Below are 19,887 nucleotides of genomic sequence, written 5' to 3'. Positions count from 1 at the left end.
CTAGCCCTCTGCGACTGTCAAGCTGCCCCCCTGCCCGCCCGCCCGCCACCCGACGCCGAGCCCACGCAAGCCCAGGGCCCCGCAGACACATGCACTGTACCGCACCACACACCAAGAACCACATGCACGCACGCAGGCACGCACGCCACTCGGCCCGGCCCGAGCCACACATACACGCGCCAGTCCACACTGCCAGCCTACAACCTCCCCGAACCCCTTCAGCCCTCCTCTGGCCGCCCCGAAGAAGCAAGGGCCCAGACAGTGAGTGCCAGCCTTGGCCCCACAGAGATCTCTCCTTCTCCTGCTCCTCCCCTCCCCTCCCCTCCCCGAAGGTTCTTGGGCCAGCGTCCTCACCCACCCACCCACCCACCCGTGACTTCCTCTTGCCCTGGATGCACGATGAGGACGAGGAGGATGGTCCAGCTTCTGGAATTGGGGACGCTGGGCCCCACCTCGCTCACTGCACCGTCAGTCCCTCTGTCCCTCCGTCTAAAGACATGTCCTGGGGATGGACAAGTGATGGTGTAAGTTCACCATGTCCTCATGGGGGAGTGTCATTGTGTTGGGCGGGGTAGGAGGAGGAGCAGGGCTGGAGACTGGGGTGGGTTCAATAAACAGGGCATGGACTACAAAAGTGGACAAGGCTGGTAGACAGGGTGGGGACTACTGACAGGGGTGGGGCCCACACGCAGGCAGCCTATGCAGGATACAGAGGAGCACAGACTCAGCAGTGGATGGGGCTAGTATTGCGATGACAGGGCAGGGGCGGGGCATGGAGATAGGGTCAGGGCACAGAGAAGGGGCAAAGATTGGACAGGTTGGTGTTGATGTAAGGCAGAATTGGCGGTTTAGTGATAGGGTGGGCGGGACCTAGGTACAAGGGGCAGAAGGAGTTAGGACAGAGACATACAAAGAGTGGACAGGATCAGCTGTGGGGAAAAGAAACAGAGGGTCAGGAAATAATATAAATATGCTGCACTGGAGGACGGGGAACTCCCCATTAGAGGGGGTAGCCTGTGGCAAGTCCCAGACGCCAGGGAAGTGAGAGGTTCCCAGGGCCCAGGGGAATGAAGTCAGCCAGAGTGTCTGACAAAGGGGAGGCAGAACCGCAGAGACTGCTTCCTATAGATGTAGACATGGGCACCCATGGATGGGCGTGATCAGAACCCAGGGGCGTGGTCGGCCGGCCCCGCCCACCTGCATGGCTAGCGAGGCCTTGGTACTGTGGACACTGGATGATGCCCCAGTGTATAGCGGGGCTAGAGCAGTGAGGCAGGAGTTGGTGAGAGGGAGGGGGCAAAGGGGAGAGGAGGATGGGAAGGGGAGGGTGTGGAGGGGACACAGAGGTGGGGGGATCATTTGAGATGTGAACACATAAAATGATTAATTTTAAAAACAGAAAATAATTGTCTCCATTATATCAAATTAATAACTTTGTGACAACCAAAGCAAAACAGGAAGGTCAGGTAATGGTAATAGAGAGAAAATAGCAAAAACAAATGACAAAGACAACGCAGCTGTGGTAAATGCATCAGCGATGCATTGTAATTCCAACTACAATGGTAAATAAGATCGATTATGCTGCAGATTTAAAGAAGGCAAAAGATGGTGTTTGACACAAATCACTGCCTGTGACAGCACTTAATACTGTGTGATATGAGGTTTTTTGTTTTGGTTTTGTTGTTGTTTTTTGTTTTGTTTGCTTTTTGCTTTTTGTCCCTAGAAAGTGCTATTTCACATCAGACTGATCACTGATCGCTGACTACTTAGAGGGAAGCTTCAGGAGTCCATTAGGGATAAAATCTCACATGTGTGTTTTGCTTGCTCAACTAAGAACTGCCACATTCTCTGTGACAATTACTTTTCCTCTTAAAGGTGCTTTTGGTAGTTTAATCATAAACACAAATTTACAATCACAAAAGAGATTCTTGTGGAGCACACCCAAAAGCAAGTCTGTTTAATCATTGATAATTTAGACAGGAACTTTGATGTCTCATATTTTTCATTCATCTGGCAGCCATTACGTTTCTAGGAAATGATTTCTAGAAACGTCTAGTTCTACAGGACGCCATTCTGGAGAACTTCATGAAGGGATTGATGCCAAGGTATGGTGTCATCCTTAATGTCATATGGTGTTTTATTTATTTCATCACAGGAATGGAGTGGTACAATGCTCAATGATGGTCTTATCTTTGATCTCTTATTTTTCTACTATTGCACATAGATGTTTTCATACATTACATTCTGTTTCCAGATTTTCCTGCCCCATTCAATTCATTCTATACCCTCACTTTCTTTTTCTTATTATGGATTAAACATCTAAATTATTATTGCTATCATCATCATCTTCAGTAGCAGCAGCAGTAGTAATAATAGTAATACTGGTAGTGGTAGTAGTAGTAATTATTAAAAAAAAAACCTGTAATAAGACAAAATGAAAAAGAAACAGATGAAAGAAAGGTAAAGAAAATGTCTAAGAAACCTAAACATTCACGAACTCAAATTCACAAAAAGAAATTATATGAAAACACGAAAGTATAAGCTACAATATACTTAAAAAGAACTTTGAGGTAACAACAGCAACAACAAATAACAATACATAAAAAAAAAAACCAAAGGACACAAAAACCAAATAAATACAAAAGTCCGGAAAAGCATTATGAGACAAAGAACTCTCAGCAATGTCTTTGAGTTTGTTTTGTGTTTCCCATCTGATGCTGGGCAAAAGATTTGCCCTTCAGATAGTTTGAATACTCTGTGAATGTCCTATTATTGAACCTATCTCTTGAAAAAAAAAAAAGAGATTCTTGTAAATCATACCTGAAAGCAAGGCCGTTAAATCGTTTGTAATATAGTCATGAATTTTAATGTTTCTTTTCATTCATCTGGTGGCCATTATGTTTCTAAGAAATTATTACTACATATAGGATGACATCCTCAACTTCATGGGATAGATGCCAAGGTACGGTGTCATTGTTCATTTCATAAAGCATTTTATACTATAAAAACAATTAATATTGATTTTGGAAATGGATATCAACTGGATTGGAATGGGGATGCAGTTCCATTCCCCTCTCAATATTGAGACCCCATTTTGAACAGAACCATGCAGGCCCTGTGCACGCTGCCACAGCCTCTGTAATTTCACATGTGCATCTATCTTTCTTGTTTTAGAAGTCCTGCTTTCCATGTTGGTTGTTCTCAATCCCCTCTGGCATGGATAATACTTCTAACTACACTTCCACAGTGTTTCTTGGGTCCTGAGGCAAGAGATTTGAGGCATCACAGTTAAGAATGTGTGTTCCAACTTCTTTCACATTCTAAAAATGGACTGCCTAAGGGCAATTGTATTTGTTCCTATCTATTACAGAAGAAAAATTCTCTGATGGTGGCTGATCAAGACCCTGGTTTTTCAGTATAGCAGAATGTCATTAGAGTGATTTACTGCTATGTGACCAATCAGAACATAAATATATGCAATTTTACAGTCTCAATATTTTATATTTCAATATGCACATGTATGCATATATGCAAATATATACACATTCAATAAGAATTAATGAATAAGTGGCCATGTGCATTGGAAGATTGCAGTGAGTTGTACAAAGGGTGTTTTGAATACAGGAAATATAAAAAAAGCAATTAAATGATGATGTCAGATATAAACTACCAAATCATATTTAAGAAATGAAGCAGCGAACAGTATGTTGAGAGAAAAATGACACTGAACTTCATCACCGAATATAAATAAATAATAATGTGCGTGTTTGTGCATGTGATTGAACAGAAATAATCTTTAGTACTCATATTTTGATAAAATTTATGATGAGACCCTTCATCTAGAGTGATTCATCACATTCACTGACCTTATTCTGGTAAAGGTCTTGTATGGAATATTGCTATTAGTGATTTTTCTCAAATAATGAAACACGTTCATTTCATAATGAAATTGTTTTTTTTCACATAAATTCACAGAGCCTTATATTGCAGTCACAATCTTAACCCCATTGTCCTTTTCTTAAAATATTCATTGCATTGTATGTTATCTGATATTCTTAATGTATCCCTATTTCATTGTAGTGCTATTCCAATGTCCATCACTTCTGTGCTGTCATATGCGATACTGTCAGTGTGATTCACACCCTGCTAACATTCACTCTCGTTTCTCTTTTCAAATAAGTACCTTTTATTGAATGAGGAATGTGTGATATTCCAAATCCCATCAAAGGCGCTTTACCATCTTGTTTTCCTGATCACTGTCCGCAGGCATCATCTCCCAGCAAGACCGTCCTGAGACCGTTCCTCCCATCCTGAATCTCCACATGCTGAAGGTGTCCCTGGAACTGCCTTCTAACAGGTTCATGCGGCCAAAGCCTAGGAAGAAAGTGGACATCTCAAGACTTCTGCCACCAAGTTGATGGGCTGGCTCTTCTCTCCATCCTGACCCAGGTCTCCACAGCTAACACATTTGGAAATAAAACACAGCACTTTCCCATTGTTCTGACACTGACAAATCTCAGTGGCTGAGACCTCTGGCTTTTGAGAGGGAGGTGATCAACATTTGTGTCCCAGGAAAGTCTCCCAGGATGGGCTACTCAACTTCTGTTCAGTAGAGGGAGAGCATTAACAGGAAGGCAAAACCTATTCCCCATGACATAAACAATCCCTTGTCTGAACAATCTAGTGTATCCTGGAGAGCTCTAGGCATCCCCTGTGATGTCAACAGTGATGTCACAACACCCACTGCTCTCAGGGCTTTCAATTATGCCTAGAGAGTTCACCCATATTTATGTCTCTAAGATGGAGGAGGAGTCTACTTGAGAGTAAGAATGGGGAGCATAGAGAAGTGAGAGAGGGGCCAAAGAAGCTGGCTTTCCATCTCACTGTAAACCAGTGAGGAAGATGTGGTCCTGGTCATGGAAAAGTGATGTGAAAATTCCTGGAGTAGGCATCTGTGAGCCTGGCTTCCCAGGAGTGGCAATTGTGCCACTGTGAAGTTAATGGACTTAACTGCTTAACATAATTCTTGAATGGTGAGGATTCTACTACATTTGTTTGTCCATCCCCAAAGACAGGATCTGGCTAGTCCAAAGCTAGTACACTGTGAATTCTTATATTTTTATTTTTATAATATATATATATATATATATATATATATATATATATATATATATATATATATATATATATATATTATCTTCCTGGACATAGGGGTGTAACCTGGTGACATAATGAGACCATAAAGAATCAGTTACGAAATATTTCCCAGTTTATATCAGTTCAGCACTTTACTCCCAGTTTGTTTTTCTAGGTACAGTGGTTATCAGACTATAGTAACACAGAGAAAAAATATTCTTTTGACACCTTACATTCTAAGGCCTCCTCTGACAGTCTTATCTCTGAGAATGACACACTAAGCTTCCTGAATCAGCATATTGGGTGTCAGCCATATCTCCAATGCAACCAAACGACTGTCAGAATCAGAGACTGGGTAGTTTTTCCAGCTCTAGATTGTTTTAGTCTTTCAGTTGGATGAATTTTTCAGTATTTTGATGATATTTTGCCATATAAAGCTATTTTATCCACAGTCATGAGCCTAGAATTCATTATAGGGCATCTGATTATGAACACTGCATATGGATGCTTGGGGACTGTGTCATTATTCCTGGTTTCCATAGCAACATGGGGCTCTGAAGCCAAGTTGTAACCTGTGTAGTTGTTAACAAGCCTGGAGAGGCCATCTCTTTGTTCATCATAAGTATGTGTAGGTAGGCAGCCAAAACACTTAACATTTCTCAGGAAATATTAGAGAAGAAGGAGGAGGAGGAAGAGGAGAAGAAGCAAGTGGGGAAAAAGATAAATCAGTGTAAATGTCTAGAAAATATTTCCAATAAAATCACAAATGAACTTTCCTTAACTAAAGGAAGGTGCCTGTTAATGTACAAAAAGCATTAAAAAAAAACCAAACAGGTTGGGAAAAAATCACTTTGCCACATAATAATCAAAACATTAAGCATGTATGTTAAAGAAATATTAAAAAAAAAACTACAGCACAAAAAATAACAAATTAGCTAGGCATTGGTGGCACACGCCGGTAATCCCAGCACTCTGGGAGGCAGAGGCAGGTGAATTTCTGAGTTTGAGGCCAGCCTTGTCTACAGAGTGAGTGCCAGGACAGCCATGGCTATACAGAGAAACCCTGTCTCGAAACATAAAAAAAAAAAAAAAAAAAAAAAAAAAAAAAACTTAACAAAATAAAACTTAGTAATGTGTGATATCAGAATTATATTCATACCCATCTTATTTTTAAGGAATTAATTCATTACTTATACAATGTTCTCCGTGCATGTATTCATGCAGGCCAGAAGAAGGCACCAGATTCCATTACATATGGTTATGAGACACCATGTGGTTGCTAAGAATTGAACTCATGGCCTGTGTGAGAACCTCTGAGCCTTCTCTCTAGACCTATTCCTGCCTTCTTAATGTATATTTTAAAAGGCAAAAAGGTCTGGACACAGGTGCTGCAGAGTCACAGAAACCACCCATGTTTCCACAAGAAGGCAACTGGTCCAGATGTTTTGGACAGAATTATATTCAGCCATGACAGTGAAGTTATTAAGAGGTCATGGCTGGAACTATCTAGTAAGAAGTACCACTAGAAACCTCAAAGAAACGCACATCTGGCTGATGGTTCCCATTTTTCCAATAGAGGACCCAACACCCCAAAACACACTGCTCAGTTGCATGTTCCTCTCTATTGTGGGCTGATATCCTGTGCTTACCAGGTCTGGATTTCAGAGGTTCTCTGAAGTTCCCTCACAGCACACAAGAGCAGAGCTCAGAGCAAGGCTCAGAGAACCATTCAATCCTGCACAGCCACAGTGAATTTGCAGAAAGACACCAGGAAGATCCCATCTCTTTGTCTGACTGGCAGGTCTTCCTGGCAGCCTTGATGTGCCAGTGAGTCTTAGTCTGCTCAGGTTCAAGTGTGCTTCCCCTCTAGGGCCAGACCTTTTCCAGATCTCAGGAGTGGTTTGTAACCCATTAGCATTTGAATCATTGTTCCTAGAGTACTCTAAGCCCACCCAGCCCTGGTGAAGGACCCACCATTCCAGCTCAGGCTAGTCAACTGCCTGATCCTCCTCTCTGTGAGCAATGATCCTGCTCTTACCCGGAGCTGTCCTCAGACCTAGCCTGAGCTTTCCTCACAGCACTTGTCTGCTTCTTCCTGTAAGCAAGGAGAATAGCTTGCATAGCCCATTATTCAGGTGCAGCTGAGGTAACAATGTGACCCACAAGTGGAAGCGTGCCCAGGATATTAACATTAATATGGGATTGTAGGAAATATACATGTTGTTTGTGGCTCCAGGCTGGGCTCAGGGAAACCAACTGCAGCTCCCTTTCACCAGATGATCGGTCCTTGATTTTTCGTGTTTCCCCTGGCAGACAGTCATTATTGGACGAGGAAGACCACTGTCTGTGAGACCTTCTATAATATCCCCTTTCTACACACATAGAGAAATTCATTCTTTCTATGAGGTGAGGTATGATTATCTATAGAACCTGTCATAATAAAACTGTGTTTTTCTCCAACTTGCCACTGAGGAAGATGTTGTGAGTAACAGCCTAGCCCTTGGGAGCTTTTCCTGAGGCCACAATATATTGAGAATAAAATATAGATCCTTTTCTAAATCCCGGTATTTCCTTGAGAGAGCTGGTAATGGTCTGGGGCCAAGGCTTTCACGATATTTTATATCCTCAGATCCTGTCTCTTTCCACCATATGGGGCTGTAGTTGTCAGTCCTAAGGCCACTAGAGGGTTGGTCAGTAATGTTCCTGAGATAAGGTATATTCTCTTTGTGCCACATTGTTTGTGACTCCCATCAAGTTTGTCCCATTGTGTGATAGTTTCTGCTGGATTCCTAGAAGTTGCTCTTTCTTTCCATTTTCCTCTGCAAGTAGCATACACGATACTATTCTTAAAAGCTTTACTTAGCATAAGATATGGCTTCTGCTAGACCTCCCCACCACAACTTTTATACAGTTTGGCTTCTAATTTTTCTCTTTTCATACTCTGAGATTTCTGACTTACGATGTTGTCACTGAAGAATAACCCTTTGCATTAGGGCACTGGTGTACTTAGGAAATAATTTCAGGAATGTCTTTGCTATGTAAATCTCCTATCAGCCTAATTGTCAAAACCTGCAGTTTTCTGACCCTATTTAAGTTGTCAAAAGTATAACATGGGCCCTGAAACTAAAAGAGCATTGACCAGAACTTAATCCATGCTGTCCTTATGGAGTTTTTTTTAAATAATCTTTAATTGTGTGCAGAGTAATTTCTCTTTGAGAAGGCATATTAATTCTAAGACAGTTGTATCTTCAGCCTTTTAGAAAAAAAAATTTCCAAGAAAAGCTATGGTGACTCAGGTCAATTTGCTGCCAGTTTGTTTTCCCCAGGGAAATGACCTTGCTTTCCTCTTGATTAAAATTCTGAAATGCTTTAGTTAAAAGGCTCTACTGCAGAAGAGTTTTAAAATTACCCATTGAAATCAAGTAGTAAACTGTCCATTGAAGCAACAGGAAATGGATTTGCATGTGAAGCATGGCTTCTGCCTTCAGTCTAAAACATGAGGAACAGGTTAGTATGGACAAGACACAGTGAAACATGATAGGCAACAGCTACATCACAGATCAAAATTTAAGGGGGTCAGTTGCAGGGGACACAGTTATGAAGAAAGACCTGATACAAGCAGACTGTGTGATTTTGTAATTTCCCAGTTTGTATTAATTTATGTATTTGAAGGAAAACAGACCAGATTGTGGGGGTGTACAATTTGGGTAGGTAGGTTAGCTTGAGCCAGTGAATAATGAATTTCTAATTAGGGAATTCTCCTGTAGAGATATGTGGAATGCTCACTGATATGGCTAAGTCAGCACAGACATTTGAGACACAGACCACTGGCTGTGCTGTGATTGTGCAGTTATATTTCCCATAAGGACAAAGTCAAAAACTATCTTCTTACGGTCATTCCATCTACCAGCGAATGTCTGTTCTATTACAAAGTTAGTATATCTATCTGCCTCTTTTAAACATATTTATCTTTTTTAAAAATTCATTGGTTCCTATTACTTTTTGAATTTCATTTTCTCTATGTGTAACTTTTCTAATCACTTATTTGTTTCTATTCTCCATAGTATCCACATCTTTAAGACTTTCATTCCTTTTACTCAGAGGCTTTGTATTTGATTTTTTTTCTGCTTAAAGCAGTGTCTTCTGTAGCTGAGACTTGGCTTATCATATGTAAATAAGACTTGCTTTGAAGACCTAATCCTGCGTCTGCTGCACTGTGATTTCCAGACATACACCTCCTCTAAGGCTGGGCCCTACTGCTCAGTGTGAATGAAAAGACATTAGTGAATGACTGTTCTCTAATCTCCATGTTTTTTTGGAAATTACAAATACTCAGAGTTATGAGTCTTCTTAGCACTGCTTTCATTGTGTACCAAAGGTTTGTGTATGTTGTGCCTCCATTTTCATTAAATTCTAAAAAGTCTTTAATTTCTTTATTACTGCCTTGACCAAGTTATCACTTAGTAGGGTCTTGTTCAGTTTCCACGTTCATGTGGGATTTCTGTTTTTTGTTTGTTCCTTTCTTTTTGTTGTGTTTTCAAACCCTGCCTAAATCTTTGGTGATGTGATGGTATGCATGGGATTATCTTCAAACATCTTGTATCTGCTGAGGCCTGTTTTGTGACTGATCATTTGGTCAAATGTAGAGAAAGCACCATGATGTGCTGAGAATAAGGTATATTCTTTTGCTTTAGGATGAAATATTCTACAAATATCTGATAGATACATTTAGTCCATAACTTCTATTAGTTTCACTGTGTCTCTATTTAGTTTCTGTTTCCATGATCAGTCCGTCTCTAAGAGTAGAGTGTTGAAGTCTCCCACTATTATTGTTTGGGGTACAATGTGTGCTTTGAGCTTTAGTAAAGTTTCTTTTATAAATGAGGCTTCCTTTGTATTTGGAGCATAGAGGTTCAGAATTGAGAGTTCATCTTGGTAGATTTTTCTTTTGATGAGTGTGTAAGTTCCTGCCTTATCTTGTTTGCTAACTTTTGGTTGAAAGTCAATTGTATTCACTATTATAATGTTTACTCCAGCTTGTTTATTGGTACCATTTGCTTGTAAATTATTTTCCAAACTTTTACTCTGAGGTAGTGCATGTCTTTGTCATTGAAGCGCATTTCCTGTAAGCAATAAAATGCTGGTTCCTGTTTGCTTATCCAGCCGATTAGTCTGTCTTTTTATTGGCCATTGATGTTAAGAGATATTAAGGAATAGTGATTGTTGATTCCTGCTATTTTTATGTTTGTATGGTTATCTTCTTTTGGGTTTTTTTAAAGTTTAATTTATTCCCTTTTTCTAGGGTTGGAGTTTTCTTCCATGTGTTGGCATTTTTCATTTTGTAGAACTGGATTTGTGCGAACCTATCATATACAATTTTTTTTCTGTCATGAAATATCATGTTTTCTCCATTTATGGTAACTGAGAGTTTTGCTGGGTATAGTAGCCTAGGCAGGCATTTGTGTTCTATATGACACCTGCCCAGGATCTTCTGGCTTTCATAGTTTCTGTTGTGAAGTCTGGTGTAATTCTGATAGGCCTGTCTTTACATGTTACTTCACCATCTTCCCTTACTGATTTAAATATTATTTCTTTGAATTGTGCATTTAGTGCTTATGTGGCAGAAGGAATTTGTTTTCTAGTCCAGTATATTTGGAGTTCTATAGACATTTCTTTCTTTAGATTGGGGAATATTTCCTCTGTAATTTTGTTGAAGATACTTACTGGCCCTTTAGGTTGGGAATTTTTGCTCTCTTCTCTACTTATTACCATAGATTTGGCCTTCTCATTGTGTCCTGGATTTCCTGGATAGTTTTGGTTAAGAACTTTTTTGCATTTTGCATTTTCTTTGACATTTTCTGTCAATGTTTTCTATGGCATCTTCTACACCTGAGATTCTTCTGTTTCTTGCATTATGTTGGCAATGTTTCCATCTCTGACTCCTGATCTCTTTCCTAGATAATCTATCTCCAGGGTTGTCTCTCTTTATGAATTCTTTATTGTATCTATTTCCATTTTTAGATCCTGGATGGTTTTATTCAATTTCTTCCCCTTTTTATTTGTCTTTCTTAGAAAATCATTAAGGGATTTTTGTGTGCCCTCATTAAGGGATACTGGATGTTTTCCTGTGTTCTGTATTTCTTTAAGAGAGTTATTTATGCTCTTCTTAAAGTCCTCTATCGTCATCATGAGATATGATTTTAAATCAGAGTCTTCCTTTTCTTGTGTGTTGAGGTAGCCAGGGCTTGCTCTGTTGGGAGAACTAGATGTTGATGATACCAATTTGCCTTGGGTTCTGTTGCTTATGATCTTGCCCTTGTGTCCTGCTCTCTGGTTATCTCTGATGTTAACTGATCTGTCTCTGATTGAGACTTGTCTCTCCTGCGAGCCTGTGTGTCAGTATTCCTGAGAGAACAGTTCTCTCCAGGAGAAATTTTTGTATGGAAATAATTGGCACATAATCAGCTACCTCCAAGGTGCAGACAGAATCCAGAAGGATCCTGTCCCCAGCTGTCCCTTGGTACCTGGGTTCTGATGGCTCTCTGTGGATTCCTCATGGTCCGGGGATTTGAGCAGATGTGGAGCTTACAGGTGTGATGGAATTTCTGTGAGATCAACTCTCTCCACACAGAATTTGGATATAGAGCACTGAGGCAGGGGATCAGCTCTGGGTGCAGGCAGAGAATAAAAGGACCATGTCCCAGTCTGCTGCTCAGTTCTTTCCAACTGAGTGCTCTGTCGGCGTCCCTCTGAGTAGAAGTGGTATTCTTACCTCTACTCACAGGCTTGTCAGAACTCCTGGGAGACCCTCTCTCTCACTGCAGTATTTGGATATGGAGAACTGTGGCACAGGATCAGCTCTCACATTTCGTGTTTTGAATATTGTATGACAAGAAAATTTTATTTTTTTGTCTAAATTGTTTGGAGATTTATAGCCTTCTTGTATATTTATGGCCATCATCTTTTTAAGTTGGAGAGGATTTTTTTTTAATGATTTTATTGATGACCTTTTTCTAGTACTTTGAACTGTGTGTTGGAGGATTGAGACATGCTATTGGAGACAGGGGGTAAGAGGAATGGGATGGGTAATTCTGGGATGGTGTGCCAGGAGAGAGCTAAGAACTGGACTGAAAAAATGAAAGTAATAAAAACAAAAATAAATAAATAAATAAATAAATAAGACTGAAAGATCTCCCATGTTCAAGAATATGTAAACTTAACATAATATGAGGACAATAAACTAAAAGCAATCATCAGATTTAATACAAGTCCCCTCACATTTTCAGCTTAATTTTTTTTGCAGATACTTCAAGGACAGTACTCAATTTCGTAAGGGAAAAAACCTCTAAGATATCTAAAACATTCTTGGACAATAATTGAATTCTTGGAAATAAGACCATCCTTTATTTTAAGTTTTCTTTTTTAAAAGATTTATTCATTTATTGTATGTAAATATCCTGTAGATGTCTTTAAGAAACTCCAGAAAAAGTCGTCAGATCTCATTTTAGATGGTTGTGAGCCACCATGTAGTTGCGGGGATTTGATCTGCATAGAGTGGTTGGATGTTGTTAGATTTGAGGCATTTAGACCACACTTGGAGGCAGTTGGGTGTGGCATACTGTGGTTAATTCAGTAATAGAATAGGTTGGAAGTGGTTGAGGGACAGATGAGAGCTGTTTAGGAAATGGGGAATTTGGAAATGTGTTGATAAATTTGGATACACAAATGTTGGGGAGTCTCTGGGTAGATGGGTCTCTCACAGCCTGACTTACAGAGCATGGAATACAGAGATATATACTATACAATATACTATATAATATATACAAGATTACTCAGATCTAACACTCTGACTGAAGAGAACACAACAGAATAATCTTGATTTCTTGATCCCTGTCCGCAGGCATCATCTCCAAGCAAGACCGTCCTGAGAACGGCCCTCCCGTCCTGAATCTCCATATGCTGAAGGTGTCCCTGGAACTGCAGCCTTCTAACAAATTCTTGCAGCCAAAGCCTAGGAAGAAAGTGGACATCTCAAGTCTTCTGCTGCCAACTTGATGGGCTGGCTCTTCTCTCCATCCTGACCCAGGTCTCCACAGCTAACACATTTGGAAATAAAGCATGCCACTTTCCCATTGTTCTGACACTGACAAATCTCAGTGGCTGAGACCTCTGGCTTTTGAAATGGAGGTGATCAACATTTGTGTCCCAGGAGAGTCTCCCGGGATGGGCACCTCAGCTTCAGTTCAGTAGAGGGAAAGCATTAACAGGAAGGCAAAGCCTGTTCCACATGACATAAACAATCCCTTGTCTGAACTGTCTAGTGTATCCTGGAGAGTTCTAGGCATCCCCTGTGATGTCACCAGTGATGTCACAACACCCGCTGCTCTCAGAGCTTTCAATTAGTCCCTAGAGAGTTCACCCATATGTATGTGTGCAAGATGGAGGAAGAGTCTACTTGAGAGTGAGAATGGGGAGCTTAGAGAAATGAGAAAGTGAGGCCAAAGTAAGCTGGCTTCCCATCTCACTGTAAACCAGCAAGGAAAATGTGGTCCTGGGAAAGTCACAGGGAGTCATAGAACAGTGATGTGAAAAATTCCTGGATTAGGCGCACTTTAGCCTGGCTTTCCAGTAATGCATAAACATACCCGTTTGCTTTGTGTTTTCTTTTTTTCTGTTTTCTTTTCTTTTTCTAGTGTGTACTTTCTTTGTCAGTGTCAGCTCAAAAAAGATGAGGTGACTAAAGGCAGAGAGTTACAAAAACTTCTGCCCAGATTCTCTGGATGTTGATCTTTGAAAAGCCCTGGTTTGTCTGGAACTGTTTGGGGTCACATTAGATCACTTCCTCCACTTTTCACACTCTGACTTACATCCAGTCTCAGTAAGTCAGTGACATTCCATGAATTGTGAATCAGTTGTAGGAACAGACATAGCTTGGAGAGAGATTCTAAAGAAGAGGTGTCTGATAGTAGAAAAAGAAATGACGAGAATTGTGGGGCAAGCTGGAGGCCTATATTCTGCTCAAGAAAACTTTAAAACCAGATTTCTCTTTGTTCAATCATTTTTATTTCTAATCAGTTTTCGCTGAAGCTCTCCAGGCAGCTCTCTTCCTCTCTATGTGCTGCGTGAGACAGTTCTCCAAGCAGCTCTCTCTTGCTATTTTGAAACTTTACCTTGATAGTTTTTTTTTCTTGCAGCTCATAAGCCCAGTCACTTATATTATATATAAATGCAGTAAATAACTTCTGCTCTCTTTTTGATTATCATATAAATCAGAATCCTGTGAACCTAGTCCCTTGCTACCTAGGAGACAACAATTACTTATTTCCCTTAAACTTAGCAAAATAACTTAGAGATCTGCTTGCCTCTGTTAAGCACAAATGATAAGCATGCTGTGGGTACCCTTTCTAGAAATTACAAGTTCTACAGGACCTGGATCTACCCTTGCTCTGTGCCAGGCTGGTCCTGAACTCAGTATTCTGATTGACTTTTTTATGAAAAAAAAAATAATCTATTATGACAGAGAAAAAGACAGAGACAGAGACAGACAGAGACAGAAAGACAGAGAGAGACAGAGACAGAGACAGAGAGACAGACACAGAGAGAGATAGAGACAGAAACAGAGAGACAGAGATAGAGAGAAAGAGAGATATAATGAGAGATAGAAACAGAGAGACAGATACAGACTCAGGGAAAGACAGAGAGACACAGAGAGGGACAGATACAGAGACAGAGAGAGACAGATACAGAGAAACATAATCAGAGACAGAGAAAGAAAGACAGCCAGAGACAGAGAGACAGAGAGAGGGAAGAGAGAGCAAACCACTAAGCCAGTTTTGCACAACCACCACCTGCAACCACCTGCAACCACCACCATCTCCTCTGGAAATATGTCTGGACTTGTTCAGCTCGCTGATGGATGCAGTCAGTCCATGCTGCACAAGGACAAATCTATCCGTCACTGCCCCTGAATCAGTCCCTGTCACATGATAGCTATAAAACATCCCTAATTGTTGCCTCATTTCTGTCTTGATTACACAGATTTGAATATGGGGAATTTATGCCTAATTCTTGGAAAGAAACCTGGTGCATCACAGATGTTATGTATTCAGCAAGTGTCCAATGAACATGATTTATATGCTCAGCACTATCCTAGGCCCTTGAAGATTGAATTTCTAATGAAATCTTGATTTGGGATAATCCTATCCTGGTCTAGCCTTGCAAAGTGTAGATATGATGCAGTCAACGTTGGTTAAGTGAAGAGGGATCTATTTTTCAACATTGTATGTTGGGATAAATCCCCTCATGTGAGATGATGTTGATACCAGGTAACTGGTGTTAGAACACCTGTTTCCATGTTTGAAACTGTGGGTTCAACTCTCAACATTGAAGATTATTATTTCTAATTATTTTGAAACAACATCCACAGATGGAGTCATTACTTGTGCGATTGTGAACTTGCATTCACACATTCTTCAAAATTGGAAATTTTACTTTCTCACCCTGGTCTTCATGGGACCTGGAGACCCTGGTAGATGCGAGACATCTAGTCAGAGCTCCAGGACTTATGACCTAGAAAAATATAGGAGTGGAATACATTGTGAAGTCAAAAACATTGAAGAAGACAAGTCAGCAAGGAATAAGTAAGTATATCAGAATATATTCATAATTATGGATACAGGGTGTAGGGTCATTTTCTGAGCAGATTTCTCAGAATATGAAGATGTAGGCAGAGAAAGGGGAAGAGGAATAATGTCAGTAAGGCAAGGGTAGATAGAGCTACACATACTGTGTGTAGAAGTTAGTTTCACAGCATGGTAGAGACAGGAACAAGTACAGACAATCACTTTATGTGGTTGGTTGCCCAAAACAGGAATGAGGCTCAACTCATTAATATTCTCTTTTAATTCCTCGGTAATTTCCTAGAGCAGGTTAGCTTCATAGAATCACTAGAATTTGTACAAAAATATTCTGCTGTCTGAGTACAATGATTAAGTTTCCTATAACAGACATTGAGGTTGATCTAATTCTTTCATTCATTTCTTTTGTTGTGGGTGATGGTGGTGGTGGTTTTGGGTTTTTGTTTTTGTTTGTTTTAGTTTGGTTTTGGTTTTTGTTTGTTTATATGTTTCCCCCCCTTAAATTTGGAAGAAAGAATCCAAATAAAATATAAATCTGGAAAAATCCATGTAGATATGAAAAGCATGAGGAAGTTTGCATGCAGTGAGGAAACATGGTTGGGAGAGGTTAAATAATTTGCCCAAGATTGAACCCAAGTGGTAGCAGGGAGATTGAAGCAAGCTTCTGTCTTCACCTGGATTTCCCAAAAGATCCTATTAACAGCATCAGTCTTTCCTGGTTTTGTAGCTTTTTGATGCATTTTGATTCTCACTACTACATAAATTCCCATAGATCTCTGTCCTTCATCTAATCCCTAAATTGTAGACTTACTAAATTTTACAATTATGAAACATATGAGGCCTTGCATATACTGATAAATACCAAAAAAATTAAGTCATCATTAAAAAAAATAAAATTGTGTCACAGAACACAAGGAGATCAGTCTGGTACACACCTCAAATCTTGACCTTTACTGACTAGTTTTCATGATGCTAGAAGTTATTTCTTATTCTACCAAAGAAGAAAAATAATTACCGATTTCATACAGCTGTGACTCTGCCAACTGCAACAACTGGGCTCATAAGATGTGCTTACTGGTGCACGCATGTCAGCAAAGTTATGTGTGTAGCCAATCACTGTCTGATTAGCTGTAATACCTATTTCATGAGACCAAATCCCTATCTGACTTTTTAAGAGGTAAAGAACTAGAGAGGCCTAAGAGCCTCATGACCACCCCCAGTCTATTCACCATCACTCCACGGGAGGATCCCCTGCCCTTGCCACCTGTCCTAGTCACCACTCCCTCAACCATGATTGGCAAGTCCCAGCAGCCACTCTGCTTCCACCACCATCACCCTCAGAGCCTCTACCACCAAATCAGGCTCCACAGGCAGCTGTGTGGTTAGTGGAGGCCTGACAGTGGTACCCTCCAGCCAGGATAAGGTCTTCTTAAAAACAAAGGTTTTGGAAACAGTAAAAATGGTTCAATGCAAGGAATAGATACAGTTTCATCAGCAGGAATGACACCAAAGAAGATATAGGAAGATATAGGAATATAAGGAAGTCTGCCATGGATAGGAATAACCCCAGGGATTGCTTCTCAGTATAGCAGATGCTGAAGGAGAAAACAGTGCTTTTAAAGGAGATGCCTTGTTCATCTATGCTCTATATAATGAGTTCCAGGACAGCCAGACCCACATAGACTCTGTCTCAAATAAAAGTCACCTCCTCAGTCCTAACAAATATTTTTGAACATTGACTCTGAACCAGGAACTAAAGTGTTCACCTAAGATTCCCATTTAATTAATATTTAAGAAAGCCCTACTGGTAGACAGGAATTATGTTTTTCCATACATTTTTATTTAGGGGATTCATGTTCCCTGAACCCACTTTTGGATGCAGTTCTCGAGGATACTTTATACACAGTCTCAAACCACGGATGCAATTCCTTCCTTGAAACCCTTTTACCTCAGTGACAGAGGTGTGGACAGAGCAGGGTCAGAGGTCATATGATTCCTAGTTCGGAGGCCATCAAGGACCAAGCAGGTGACTCACAGGAAGGTTAGGCAGTGTGAACCACAAGTTTTCATCAAGGAAGTCTCACTACAATGTGTTGTGTAGACTCTGCATTGGCTGCCACACAGCCAGGCCCCAGGCTGCCCTTCTTCAGTCTTAAGAGGCCCTGTAGTCCTGGCTGTTGTCATTTTGTCTATGCTCTGCCTCACATTGACCTGGCCACAGCCTGGTGTGGCGACTCAGTCTAAAAGGGGCTGCGTGTCTCCTTCTCACTCTCTTCTCTTCTCCTGCTCTCGCTCCCTTACCCTCTCCCCCTCTCTCCCCATTCCCCTCCCCCTCTCTCCCCAATCCCTTCCCCCTCTCTCCCCAATCCCCTCCCCCTCTCCATGTGCTCATGACCAGCCTCCTCCTCCTCTTCCTCCTCTTCTTCCTCTCTCTCTCTGTCTCTCTCTCTGTCTCTCTCCATGTCTGTCTGTCTCTGTCTCTCTCTCTGTCTCTGCCATTTCTGTGTCTACTTCTTCAAATCCTCCCCCCATGTCCTAAATAATCTCTATTCTACACTATACCATCCTGTGGCTGGTCCTTCAGAGGAAAGTGCTGCCTCAGCATGGTCCACAGAGGCGCCCCCTTCCCCCCACAATACCGCACCTTCACCAAACACATTCTTGGCTTCCTTTTACAAAACACAACACTGACAACCCAAAGAGAACAAAATTCAGAGAATAAGAGATTGTTTGGTGTCTCTCCCTATTTTATTCATCTACAACCCAACTGAAAACTTACGAATGAAAGTAGAAGTTGAAAATGTTGCATGAGCCAGAGGAACAGGAATATATATACCCATTACCAATTCCTTCATGCCTTTTAAGTTTTCAAATAATACCACTCCTACATTCTTTGTGATAAGATGTGCAAACACACACACACACACACACTTACTGATAAAAAGACACACTGTTATATCCAGACTCAAACCTGTCGAATTTCCTCAGTCTTTAATTTGAAATGACGCCCTTGCCCCACACTTTATCCTCAATTATTATTAACAAAAACATATACTTGTGGGTTGGAGAAATTTTTCTTATGTGTGCATAAAGCCTTCATGTCTGTATCTAAATTGTAATATGAATAGGAAAACAGTGGACTGACAAATATTATTTATGTTATAACATACATTTTCTCAGTATTTCTGCATTACATAAGGTCTATTTACTTAAACATTTATTAGATTGGTTTGTCATATTCTAAATGATTATTTTTAACATGCATATTCATTGAATTTCACTGTTAAAATTCTAAGAATGTAGTTTAAATGGCAATAATGAATAAATAATGAATATCCATTTTTGAAAGTAAAATAACTAAGTTTTATATGATAAACTTTTATTTATTTACTCATTTGTTAAATGCACCAAGATTCATGCCATCTTGCATATTATAATTAATGATAAAACAAAAGACATTGATAGAAATTTACCTGTGTGGTATGCTCGCTTAAGTTTACTTCCAGAGAAATCCACCAGAATTTTGTATAAACTAGAACATACACCCAAATTTACTGTTTCTCATATTGGAATATTTTGTAAGACTTTGCACATAATTTTAATGCTCAATATATTATTTGGTCTCTGTTTACCTACCCTTTCCCAAAGTGAGGTTGAATTCACATCCTATTTCAACTATGATTTCATTTTGGACACTTAATGTACCAGTCATACTTATGCAATTATCCATAATTTGAAAATTTGAACTAAAATCAAAGTACTATTTAAAAAATATAATCAAAATTATAAATGTTGGCTATGTAACAATAATTATTCCTGTAAACAATAATCCTCATTTTTAGGTAATTTACACACATCTCTACTGGCTGCCTTCATTTTATTATGAAGTGGTGTTGGATAGTTTCAAATAATTTCTTCATCTAATGCATCCTTCTGTTGTTTACAATTAATAAACATCAACATCAAAGATAAATATTACCTCAGAATAAAACACTTGAAAAACTTTGACACAAATAGACCTAAGGAGCAAGCTGGTGGAACCATTCCAATTGGTAACAAAATAGACTTGAATAGAAAACAAATCATTAGATATAAAGAAGAAGACTACATATTC

The sequence above is a fragment of the Apodemus sylvaticus genome, chromosome 13 (genome assembly GCF_947179515.1).
Source record: "Apodemus sylvaticus chromosome 13, mApoSyl1.1, whole genome shotgun sequence".
NCBI classification, from domain to species: domain Eukaryota; kingdom Metazoa; phylum Chordata; class Mammalia; order Rodentia; family Muridae; genus Apodemus; species Apodemus sylvaticus.
Note: the sequence above shows the minus strand (reverse complement) of the source record.